Raw genomic sequence first — 14173 nt, forward strand, 5'->3', positions numbered from 1 at the left:
ACATGATGATGTATGTGGTTCACTGGGCATAGTTGTGTGTGGGAGATTCTTCTACTTCATGAAAACTTCCAACAATGAATTGAGTATATATATGTGGATATATTCGATAAGGAAGAATTTTGAAACATTTGAATGGATTCAAATAAATTTCAGCATGAAGTGGAAATCATCGTAATATAAAAGTCAAATATCTATGATTGGATCATGGTGGAAATATTTGAATTACGAGTTTTAGCGAACATCTAAGAGAGTTATGAAATTGTTCTACAACTCACGTTTCTTGGAGTATCATAATGATCATGGAGTATCCGAGAGACGTATCCAAACTTTGTTGGGTTAATGATGAGATAATATGACGCCATTATATTTTTGTGGATTATGCTTTAGTGACTACCGCTTTTACACTGAATAGAGCATCATCATGATCCGTTGAAATGACACCATACGAGTTATGGCATGGGTATGAACCCTAATAGTCCTTTCTTAAATTTTGGTATGCATAGCATAAGTAAATAAGTTTACAACCAAAATCGGATGAATGTCTTTGTTGGTTATCCCAGAGATTTGATTGGGAATTCTTCCCACTATGGAGACAAAGACAAAAGTGTTTGTCAATGTTTCTTATTTCCAAGAAATTGTTTCTAGCGGAGTATTTGAGTGGGAGGACAATAGAACTTGATAAGGTTTATGAACTCTGAGCATAATGATCGAGTAGCGCAGCATCGGAAATGGTTCGGAAGCGGCCACGACGATCATGGCTCCCATGACTACAAAGTGTTTTAGCCATGGAGATCAAAGTACCTATTGAACCTTGTAGGTTTGGTTTACTTTGTGATCAAATAAATGATTTGTGGACAAAGGATTGATTTTGAACAATGATAAACCAACTACATACAAAGAAGTTATGATGGGCTCTGACTCCGTTAAAATGGCTATGCGCCATGAAATCCAAGATAGGTGAATACTTTTTGAAAGTAAATGAATCTATGAAATTGATGGACTTGGATGAAATATCCTTGAAGAAGCTCGATTTGTCGAAAAGTTGTTTACGACAAAGTTCAAAGAGTTGACTACGATAAGATTAGATCTTCCGTAGCGATGCTTATAGTCTATGTGGATTACTCTAGTAATCGCTACATATTTCTTTTATGAGATATGCTAGTAGGATGACAAAATATATTACTTAACAGAAGTGTGTATTAAAGCTGTATACAAGATACAACCAAGAGTTTTGCTAGTCCGTGGAATACTAGATAGTATACGAACTTCAATTGGATGAAGTGAGTATCGCGGAGTTGGAATCTTCACCGGATGAAATAGTCAAAGAGTTTTTGATTTCATCAGAAACGATGAAGATGCTTGCATTTGCAAGAAATTAAGTGGGAGCGCTGAGACATATTTATAATACTTTATGTAAATGACATATCATTGATTATAAATGATGTAATTATATATTTAATGTGAATAAAAGGTTTCATTGAGAATTAACTTCAATGAAAGGATATGGACTAACATATTTAGTGTCAAGATCTATGAAGATAGATTGAAACACATAATAAGTTTAAGTGAAAGTACATAGAATGGATATTGAAGTAGTTCAATATAGAAATATTAAGAAGGTGTTCTTTTCATGTGAAGGTTTAACAAGACTTGAGTGTATATGACACTCAATGAGTAAAAAACACATGAGTGATTTTAGATCACGATTAATATGTACACAATCGGATATCCTGTGCTCTAAAGTGTTGTGAGCATGTACCAGAATGATTCATATGATGATCATTGGACGACAGTAAGAATATCCTTGGGTACTTTAGAAGAACCAAGGATATATATAGTTTTATATGGGGTAATGACAAACAAATCGCTGTAAGGTGTTGCACCGATATTAGTTTGGTCACATATAAAAATGAATTTCAAATCTCAATTAGGCTAAGTGTTGTTTAAAAGGTAGCACAATGCTAGATTTAGAAGAGTTCTAAATATTGTGACGGATTCTACAAACGAAGGCAGAGTATGTCATTGTTTTGACAATGACTAAGGATGTTAAGTCAAAAAGTTCTTTGAGAACTTGGTGTAGTTCCGATAGTGTCAGAACTTTGAAGCTATATTGTGTGTGACAATATTAGTGACATATTTCAGACCGCGGAATTAAGGTTCCACCAGAAGACCAAACATATTTTAATGCCGACTCATTTGGAAAATGAGTGATGCGTGAAGACGCAAATGAATTGAAAAATACATACGTTTCTGAGCATGTCAGATCCGTTGACTGAAACCTCTCCCGTGAGGAAAACATGATAAGCACCAGAAGGCCAAGGTGTTATATCTTTACAAATGTAAACTAGATTATTGACTCTAGTGCAAGTGGGAGACTGTTGGAGATATGCCCAAGAGGCAATAATAAAATGGTTATTATAATATATCTTTATGTTTATGATAAATGTTTGCATACCATGCTATAATTGTATTAACCGAAACATTGATACATGTGTGTTATGTAAACAACAAGTAGTCCCTAGTAAGCCTCTTATATAACTAGCTTGTTGACTAATAGATGATCAAGGTTTCGTGATCATGAACATTGGATGTTATTAATAACAAGGTTATGTCATTAGGTGAATGATATAATGGACATACACCCAAATAAGCGTAGCATAAGATCACGTCATTAAGTTTCGTTTGCTATAAGCTTTCGATACATAGTTACCTAGTCCTTCGACCATGAGATCATGTAAATCACTTATACCGGACGGGTACTTTGATTACATCAAACGCCACTGCGTAAATGGGTGGTTATAAAGGTGGGATTAAGTATTCAGAAAGTATGAGTTGAGGCATATGGATCAAGAGTGTGATTTGTCCATACCGATGACGGATAGGTATACTCTGGGCCCTCTCGGTGGAATGTCGTCTGATTAGCTTGCAAGCATGTGAATAGTTCACAAGAGATGATATGCCACGGTACGAGTAAAGAGTACTTGTCGGTGACGAGGTTGAACAAGGTATCGTGATACCGATGATCGAACCTCGGACAAGTAAAGTATCGCGTGACAAAAGGAATCAGTATCGTATGTAAATGGTTCAATCGATCACTAAGTTATCGTTGAATATGTGGGAGCCATTATGGATCTCCAGATCCCGCTATTTGTTATTGGTCGGAGAGAAGTCTCAATCATGTCTGCATAGTTCACGAACCGTAGGGTGACACACTTAAGGTTTGATGTCGTTTTAAGTAGATATGGAATATGGAATGGAGTTCGAATTTTGTTCGGAGTCTCGGATGGGATCCAGGACATCACGAGGAGGTCCGAAATGGTCCGGAGAATAAGATTCATATATAGGAAGTCATTTTCTAAGTTTTAAAATGATCCGGTGTATTTATGGAAGGTTCTAGAAGGTTCTAGAAAAGTCCGGAAGAAATCACCATGGAAGGTGGAGTCCTGGAGGGACTCCACCTAGCTTGGCCGGCCAGCCATAGGGAGGAGGAGTCCCAGGTGGACTCCACCAAAGGTGGCCGGCCACACCATCAAGGAAAGGGAGGAGTCCCACCCCAAGTAGGATTGGTCTATTTGGCAGTTTTTGAATTGGGGTCTTATTCGAAGACTTGGGCAACCCTAGATGTGTTCCAGCTATATAATGAGGGGCAATGGGAGGGGGACGGCCACCACAATCACCACCTTGGCCGCACCACCTAGGGCACCCAAGGCCGATGCCCCCTCTCCCCAAACCCTAGCCGCCCCTCCTCTTCATACACCTCTAGTAGCGCTTAGGCGAAGCCCTGCCGGACTTCTCCACCACAACCACCACGCCGTCGTGCTGCCGGGATTCCGAGGAGGATCTACTACTTCCGATGCCCGCTGGAACGGGGAGAAAGGACGTCGTCATCAACACCGAACGTGTGACCGAGTACGGAGGTGCTGCCCGACTGTGGCACCGTCAAGATCTTCTACGCGCTTTTCCAAGCGGAAAGTGATCGACTACATCCACAACGAGATCTAATTTCGTAGCCTTTCGAAATCTTCGAGGGTTAGTCTCATGATCTTCTCGTTGCTACCATCTTCTAGATTGGATCTTGGCTTGTTATTCGTTCTTGCGGTAGGAATTTTTTTTGTTTTCTATGCTACGAATCCCATCAATGGGATCATGCAAGGGACTTGGGTCATTTGGATCATAAGGCATCAATTAAGGAGGCAACCAGGGACAAAGGGAAACATTTGATGATCCATTATCATAGGCAACAAAGCAACAACTTTTTCCCCTCTAATCTAGCTAGAGTCCTTAAAAGAAATTCTACTTAAAATAAAGTAGCTCTCTGTTGGTATTGATTACCAACATGAACTCAAGCCACTACTTGATCTTACTAATTCAACATCTGACTAATTAAGCATAAGCTCATTTAGTTACTGTCAGCCACTGAGAGATTAACAAAATACAAACAGATAATTTAACCATATAGTTAAATAGGAGAGGCCCGGAATAATAGTACACCCATAAGGTACATGTGCATGACACTTTGAGCTACCAAAAATAAAGGCCAACAGTGGATAAACATCAGCTCAACCATTTCTTGCACTAGAGGAAAAGTAACCAACATTGAAACTTGAACAGTCAAGTGACACTACAAGCAGCTCACACACATGCAAACACATGTGTTGACAGTAACTAAACACGAGAAGAACACCACCAGATATTCATGGGTACTTAGGATCAGTAGGGAATTGATAAAGTACAGTGAGGAGCAAGCATACCATCAGAAATTGTCCATTTAAGAGAAATAACATTGGGGTAATGTTAAAATGTTTGTCTCCATGTTTGGGAGACATTTTAAATATTGGAGTCTAGTTAATGGAAATCAAGAACTAGTCTTGATCTCCAAATGGTGATTAGAGGGAATTTATTCATCTTAAGCAACATTAGGGACAAATGGGATCATGCAAGGTGATACGGGGCGACCTTCGGTCTTCACCGCATCATGTGCTTCATCGCCAAGACGGCACGCTGATGACCCACAAGTATAGGGGATCGCAACAGTCTTCGAGGGAAGTATTACCCAATTTATTGATTCGACACAAGGGGAGACAAAGAATACTTGTAAGCCTTAACAGCGGAGTTGTCAATTCAGCTGCACCTGGAAACAGACTTGCTCGCAAGAGTTTATCAGTAGTGACAGTTTTATGGCAGTGGAAATAGCAAAATAACAGCAGCGGTGAAATAGAGACAACAGTAGTGATTATAGTAAACATCGGGATTAAAATACTCGTAGGCATAGGGACGGATTTAACGGGCGTTGCATGGATGAGAGAAACTCATGTAACAATCAAAGCATGGGCATTTGCGGATAATAATAAAACGGTATCCAAGTACTAATCAATCAATAGGCATGTGTTCCATATTTAGTCGTACGTGCTCGCAATGAGAAACTTGCACAACATCTTCTGTCCTACCAGCCGGTGGCAGCCGGGCCTCTAGGGAAACTCCCGGATATTAAGGTACTCCTTTTAATAGAGTACCGGAGCAAAGCATTAACACTCCGTGAACACATGTGATCCTCACATCACTACCATCCCCTCCGGTTGTCCCGATTTCGTCACTTCGGGGCCATTGATTCCGGACAGCGACATGTGTATACAACTTGCGGGTAAGATCATAAACAACGAATATCTTCATGAATCAATAACATGTTCAGATCTGAGATCATGGCACTCGGGCCCTAGTGACAAGCATTAAGCATAACAAGTTGCAACAATATCATAAAAGTGACATCTACGGATACTAGGCACTATGCCCTAACAATCTTATGACTATTACATGACCAATCTCATCCAATCCCTACCATCCCCTTCAGCCTACGGCGGGGGAATTACTCACACATGGATGGGGGAAACATTGCTGGTTGATGGAGAGGCGTTGGCGGTGATGGCGGTGAAGATCTCCTCCAATTCCCCGTCCCGGCGAGTGCCGGAACGGAGACTTCGGCTCCCGCGACGGAGTTTCGCGATGTGGCGGCTCTCCGGAGGGTTTACGGCGATGTCGACTTCTCTCCGTGCGTTTTTAGGTCGAACCCGATAAGTAGTCCAAAGGGGGCGTCGGAGGCCGGCCGAGGGGCCACACCACATGGCCGCGCGGGCCCCCCCTGGGCCGCGCCGCCATGTGGTGTGGGGCCCTCGGGCCTCCACCTCCTTCGCCCTTCTGGCTCCGTCAATATTTTGGTAAAATAGGGCCATCTGAAGAAATTCCGAGGATTTTCCCGAAAGTTGGATTTCTGCACAAAAACGAGACACCAGAGCGGTTCTGCTGAAAACAGCGTTAGTCCGTGTTAGTTGTATCCAAAATACACAAATTAGAGGCAAAACAATAGCAAAAGTGTTCGGGAAAGTAGATACGTTTTGGACGTATCAACTCCCCCAAGCTTAGCTTATTGCTTGTCCTCAAGCAATTCGATTAACAATCGAGCGATAAAAGAACTTTCACGAACACATTTGCTCATATGATGTATATATTCTCATGCTATGGCTAATACTTAAGCAGTTCATAATGAGATACATGCAAATAAGATCATCCAACAGCTATGTCAATCATGGAGAGGTACCAACAATTAATAATAAGCACCATGAAGCATGTATATAAGCAGGATTGCAATGTTCATAAGAGAATATGATAAAGTGGTATCTCGCTTGCCTGTATTTGATCGGCAAAACATAAATGCCGAGGCACCTCTTGAGTTCATAGAAAGACTAGAAATAGTGATTGTCAAAGATAAAAGCATCAAAGTTATACCACAATCAATCATATTTTGAGACAAGCATATTATACTAAGAATGACAGTTGTGCTCTCAAGATAGTGCTCAAAGAAAGAATGGAGACACAACATAAAAGTAAAGGATTGACCCTTCGCAGAGGGAAGCAGGGATTAACATGCGCTAGAGCTTTTCATTTGTAAAACAGGAGTAAAATTATTTTGAGAGGTGTTTGTTGTTATCAACGAATGGTAATGGGTACACTAACTACCTCATCAACCGGACTCATAAGAGCGGCTCCCATTTTATTTATTTTTGGTTGGCACTCCTTCCAACCTTTCTTTCACAAACCATGGCTAACCGAATCCTCGGGTGCCTGCCAACAATCACATACCATGAAGGAGTGCCTTTTTATTTAAGTTTTATTATGATGATGACACTCCCCCCAACCTTTGCTTACACAAGCCATGGCTAACCGAATCCTTCGGGTGCCGTCCAACAATCACAAACCATGGAGGAGTGTCTATTTAAGTTAATTAATTCGGGATCGGGAATCCCATTGCCAGCTCTTTTTGCAAAATTATTGGATAAGCGGATGTGCCACTAGTCCATATGAGAGTCCGTCAAAAGTAAATGACAAGGTTGAAAGCTAAACACCACATACTTCCTCATGAGCTATGAAACATTAACACAAATTGAGAAGCATTTTGAAAGTTTTAAAGGTAGCGCATGAGAATTTACTTGGAATGGTTTGAAATGCCATGCATAGGTATTTATGGTGGACACTTATGGAACAACTTGGTTTTCAGGTGTTTGGAAGCACGAGCGGCGTCACCGCTCAAGTACAAGTGAAGGCTAGCAAAAGACTAGGGAGCGACAAATCAAGAGAGCAATGAATCGTCATAATCATGCTTGCGGCAAAATAAATTAACGGAGGCATAAAAGTGATACAAGAACTCTGAAGCAATATAAATCATCGAGGCTTAATTGACTTTTTGTTCAGTCATATGCATGCGTGAGCATGTGCCAAGTCGATATAAATGAATTATTCAGAGGAGGATACCACAATGCCATACTTACTTATGAATAAAACAATGCAAGCAAACATCCATGACATGCTACTCATATTAATAAATTGAAACTAAACATGAGAGATCATGAGCTACTAGACTTTCTCAAATAACATATACCTCACATGAACCAACTAAGCATGATCATATGGATGAGTATATGTACAAAAATGAAAGCAAATAGAATTCATACCAGCCTCTCACCACAATCAGATTGTCGTAGATCGTCATTATTGCCTTTTCACTTGTGCAGCTTGGATAATATGAAATGAAAACCACGCTCCAGCCACCGAAGACCATTGAACTCATGATAAACTTTACAAACCAAAGAAGAACAGCAAATATTTTTGGTGTTTTTGAATTAGAAACAAGCACGAAAGAAAACAAGCAAACAAAGCAAAATCTTTTTGGGTTTTCTTATAGCAAACTAATGATAGCTAATAAAGCAAACTAGGAGCAAGGTACCAAATAAACAAATGGTGAAGAGAAACAACAGAAATATTTTTGGTCTTTTTGTGTTTTAGGAAAGAAACAAAGTGAAAACAAAAGAATGCAAACTAATAGAAACACAGAAAAGCAGGATGACAGAAATCTGCCAAATCCTGACAGCAGTACAGAAATCGAATTTAACAAAAATCTTCCATTGCTCAGACCAAAAAGTGTTCAACTAATGAAAGTTAGATAACAACCTGGGGAACATGCTCAAAAATTGGCAACTCAAAATAACGTTCTGGCTGTGCGTACGAATTTTTTTGGTAACAGCACAGAATCTGTTTTTGGACAGCACTTCCCCAAATATCATCTCCCTCTCATTAGAAAACCACTCTAGAGACTAAACAAGTATGTACAAGTATCCAGCAACCATAATATGCAAAGAATGAGTGATGCCGGTATACCTCCCCCCAAGCTTAGGCTTTTGGCCTAAGTGGAGTTCATTCCCAACGAGGGTCGGAGTTCCACGCCGGTGGATCATACATGGAGTGGTGTCTTCGTAATATGACGAGGAACGACCCGGTTCCATGTATGTGCTGGAGGAAACGTCGGGGTACGTGACGGTGTAGTCGTAGGAGGGCTCGGCGTTCTCGGAGTCATGTTGCTGGTGGAACTCTTGTATCTTCATATGTTCCTCCACCACCTCCTTTGTTAGCGACCATGATTGCCTGTCAATATTAAACAAACCCTGCTGGGGAAGAGGGATTTCTTTCTCATTCCCATCAGCAAACAACATTTTATAGACAATATTATCTATAGTGGAGTTAGTAGTAACAAAACGATGGCTCTTCATAACAGCAATATCTAACTTCCTAGGGGTTAATGGTACATCATTAGAGTCAAGAGGAATATCTAGATGTGTTAAAATGCGCAGTGCAATAGTTCCTCCAAAAATAGGCCCCTTGCTAGACAGGCGGCGAGCAATAAGAGAACCAAGATGATAAGGTGTCTCTCCAGTAAGTGCAACATTCAAGAAAGCAAGATGGTAGCTAGAGATGTTACTAGTATTTTCTCTACCCAAAATGCTAGTACTAATGTAATATGCGAAATACTTAATAGCGGGGAGTTGAATGTTTCTTATCTTCCCTCGTCTGGATGGTGCGGCAATCATCCCCGGTGATCCCTCGGTAAAGCTCCAACAAGTCCCGGGGTTGTCATCAATCCTCCTTGCTGTACCTACAGGGGCAATACCCAATGCACCACAAAATTCTTCCAATTTCATGGTAACAGGAATATCATAAATTTTGAATGCGACTGTCGGCTCATATTCCGTGTTGTGGAACTTGAAACTCTCAACGAAAATTTTGGTGAGCCTGTAATATTGTCCCCTTTCATCTCCCACGTAGGTGGCTAGGCCTGCCCTGTTGACAAGGGTGAAGAAGTCATCCAATATCCCTGCATTGGTCAGAAACTCATAACAAGGGAAGGATGAAGCATTAGGAGCCCCATGGTCCTCCTCGGGCGCGAAGCTAGGCGCGATGACATCCTCATTGTAGGATCGCCTAATTTGAGTAGACGCCCTTGAGGGCCTACCGGTGCTGGTTGTTGCTTTCTTGAACAACTCTCCAAACTTGAATTTCTTCATCTCCCCTTCTGAAATTTTCAACAATCATTATAAAATTTGATTTCAAGGTGTGTAATTGAAGGGAACTACTATAGGAACTTGCTAGAGTACTACACATGCATCAAAACTAATTTCTACCACTTAGAACAAGCATGCAAGCTCAATAAACATGTTATCTACAGCAGCAAAATATTCAATATATACTCAACTAAATGAAATTCTAATTGGACAATCAAAGGAGTCACATACCAAGGAGTAAATGTGCCAAATTTCAGACAGAAATCTGGGCTGAGCAAGGAGATCGAAAAATCGCGAGTTCTTGAGCAGAAACACGAGTGAGAGAAACTTGGTACGAGTTTTTTCGGGAGAGAGAAGTTGCTGGGAGGAAGAGATGATGAAGTGGGGCAAGGGGTGGCCCACACCACATGGTGGCGCGGCTCCCTTGCTGGCCGCGCCGCCCTATGGTGTGGCACCCCTCGGTGCCCCACAGGTCATCCTCCGGTGCTCCCGAGTGCCTCGTCGAAAAATAGGACCAACGGTATAATTTTTGTAATTTTTAGAGAACTTTGAAAAATGCACATTTACGGGTATTAAATTAATGATTACTCGCGAGGAAAATGATTTCTAAAATCTTAAATGACTAAAGCATATTGCAAAACAAAAGTGCTACAGCAAATAAAATAGGTGGAAGGAGAAAGAAAGAAAGAAGTGTTGTTTAACTCTTTTATGCAATAAAATATACTTGTTAACAAGGTTGATCAAGTCTTGCTACCAAATAAATTTTATATGGCATAGGAAGAAATAAACCTCAAATCAATCATGTTACCTTATATTGAATTGATATGGATCCAATCACAAGAGTTTGATATTCTTCTTTAGGCTCATATATAGGACAATCAATGGATCCCACTTTGATAGTTTTCACATTAAAAATTGTATTGACTCCACATACTTTATCAATCCTCTTGGGAAAATAAACGAGTGTGTTCCTTATCATCAACATTGAAAGTAACCATGCCTTTATTGCAATCAATAACTGCCCCTGCGAGTATTAAGAAAGGGTCTTCCAAGAATAATGGACATATTATCATCTTCGGGCATTTCCAACACAACAAAATCAGTTAATATCAAGCAATGCTGAGTAACTTGAACAGGAACATTTTCACATAAACCAACGAGGAATAGCGAGTAGATTTATCAGCCATTTGCAAAGATATATCGAGTAGGTATCAATTTATCTAAATCAAGTCTCTTATAAAGAGAAAAAGGCATTACACTAACACCTGCTCCCAAATCACATAGAGCAGTTCTAACATAATTATTCTTGATGGAACAAGGAATAGTCGGTATACTGGGTCGCCCAACTTCTTTGGAATCTTACCATTGAAGGAGTAATTAGCGAGCATAGTGGAAATCTCCTCATTGGGGACTTTCCTTTTGTTAGTAACAATATCTTTCATATACTTTGAATAAGGAGGCAATTTAATAGCATCAGTCAAAGGAATTTGCAAAAATAAAGGTTTCATCCAATCACAAAATTTATTATAATGTTCCTCTTCCTTTGATTTTAGTTTCTTAGCAGGAAAAGGCATTTGCTTTTGAACCCAAGGTTCTCTTTCATTACCATGCTTCTCGGTAATAAAGTCTTCTTTAGTGTACTTTTTATTTTTAGTATGCCTTTCAGGTTCTTTTTCAATTTCTTCTTTATCAGGAGTATCATTCTTATCATTATCTTCCTCATGTTCATTACCACTTTCAGTTTCAGCATCAGAAATAGAAATACTATTAGGATCATTAACAGGTTCAGAGGATTCTACAACATTCTTATGTTTCTTTTTCTTTTTCTTAGAATGAGCCCTAGTTTTAATTAGTTGAGAATCTTGTTCAACTCTTTTGGGATGCCCTTCAGGATATAGAGGATCCTGGGTAGAAACACCACCTCTAGTTGTTACTTCACAAGCATGTTTTTCTTTAGAATTATTTCCCAACAAGTCATTTTGCACTTTAGTAAGTTGATCAATTTGAGTTTGAACCATTTGAAAATGTTTAACAAGTATCTTAACATCATTGGAGGTTCTCTCCACAATACCATGCAATTCACTAATAGCTCGGGAATTTTCCATTAAATGATTCTCTACTCTCATATTAAAGTTTTCTTGCTTAACAATATAATTATCAAATTCATCTAAGCATTGAGCGAGGAGATTTTGAATACGGAATATCTTCCCTAGTAAAGTGTTGAAGCGAGTGTACCTCAATCATGGATGAAGGGGGAATTGTCTCACATATATCTTCTATAGGAGGTAAATTCTTCACATCTTCGAGGTTTAATACCCTTCTCCTTAAGAGACTTCTTGGCTTCCCTCATATCTTCATCATTTAATTTAATCATACCCCTCTTCTTCACTATCGGTGTCGGGGTTGGTTCAGGTGTAGACCAATCATCATGATTCCGGCCTATTTTAGCCAATAATTCTTCGAGCGTCGTCCGGAGTTCTTTTCCTGAAAACACAACCAGCACAACTATCCAGGTATGCCCTAGACTCAATAGTTAGTCCACTATAAAATATATCAAGTAAATCATGCTTTTCAAAATCATGGTCAGGCTGAGCTCTAATAAGGGAACAGAATCTCGCCCAAGCCTCAGGCAATTTCTCTCCATCTTCCTGGTCAAAATTATAAATTCTCCGCAAAGCGAGCATGTTGAGCACTAGCGGGAAAGTATTTGCGGAAGAAAACATCAAGCAATTCTTTTGGACTTTTAATAGAACCAGGAGGCAAATTATTATACCAAGTTTTAGCATTATCCTTTAATGAGAAAGGAAAAATTTTAGCGACAAAATAAGTACGCATCTTAATATCATCGAGAAAACAAGCCACTAAGAGTAGATAACTCAGTCATGTGTTCAACAGACACTTTCTTTTTCAGTACCACAAAAGGGTGTTTTCTCAACAATAGCTATATGAGATAAATCAAGAGAAAAATCATAATCTTTATCCCTAATGTTTATAGGAGATGTGGCAAATTTAGGATCGGGAGATGGTTTATATCTAACGAGCATGTTCCGCAAGCAACTTTTTAATTTTTCTTGCATCGGTAGTAGCATTGCATTTTTCAATAAAAGCATCATCAAGCTCTACATAATCCTCATCAAGATCATCACTAGAATAATCAACGAGACTCGAGTGAATTAACAGGTGTAGCAGCATTAGGAGTTTCGGTATTTTCAATTTGTCTAGACTTAGCAATTGTAGCATCTAGAAAAGATCCCAATGAACCACTATCATCAAGCACAGCAGAAACATTATCAATATTATGAGAATTTTCAGATTCGGAGAAGTACCAGCACGCGAAGCATGCGGCGGTGAAACAAGTTTATCAATCACAGACGGTGAATCAAGAGCAGCAGAGGTACTCAGAGTTGTACCTTTTCTTGTAGTGGATGGTAATATGGCGATCTTAGTATCGCGAGGTTTACCCATAATGGAGAATTTGCAGCGAACAATATCAATCCAAGTGAACTTCCAAATAAAGCTATGCTCCCCGGCAACGGCGCCGAGAAAATAGTCTTGATGACCCACAAGTATAGGGGATCGCAACGAGTCTTCGAGGGAAGTATTACCCAATTTATTGATTCGACACAAGGGGAGACAAAGAATACTTGTAAGCCTTAACAGCGGAGTTGTCAATTCAGCTGCACCTGGAAACGAGACTTGCTCGCAAGAGTTTATCGGTAGTAACAGTTTTATGGCGGTGGAAATAGCGAAATAACGACGGCGGTGAAATAAAGGCAGCGGTAGTGATTATAGTAAACAGCAGGATTAAAATACGTAGGCATAGGGACGGATTTAACGGGCGTTGCATGGATGAGAGAAACTCATGTAACAATCAAAGCATGGGCATTTGCGAGATAATAATAAAACGGTATCCAAGTACTAATCAATCAATAGGCATGTGTTCCATATTTAGTCGTACGTGCTAGCAATGAGAAACTTGCACAACATCTTCGTCCTACCGGCCGGTGGCAGCCGGGCCTCTAGGGAAACTACTTGGATATTAAGGTACTCCTTTTAATAGAGTACCGGAGCAAAGCATTAACACTCCGTGAACACATGTGATCCTCACATCACTACCATCCCCTCCGGTTGTCCCGATTTACGTCACTTCGGGGCCATTGATTCCGGACAGCGACATGTGTATACAACTTGCGAGGTAAGATCATAAACAACGAATATCTTCATGAATCAATAACATGTTCAGATCTGAGATCATGGCACTCGGGCCCTAGTGACAAGCATTAAGCATA

The sequence above is a fragment of the Lolium rigidum genome, chromosome 5 (assembly GCF_022539505.1).
Source record: "Lolium rigidum isolate FL_2022 chromosome 5, APGP_CSIRO_Lrig_0.1, whole genome shotgun sequence".
In the NCBI taxonomy this organism is placed as follows: domain Eukaryota; kingdom Viridiplantae; phylum Streptophyta; class Magnoliopsida; order Poales; family Poaceae; genus Lolium; species Lolium rigidum.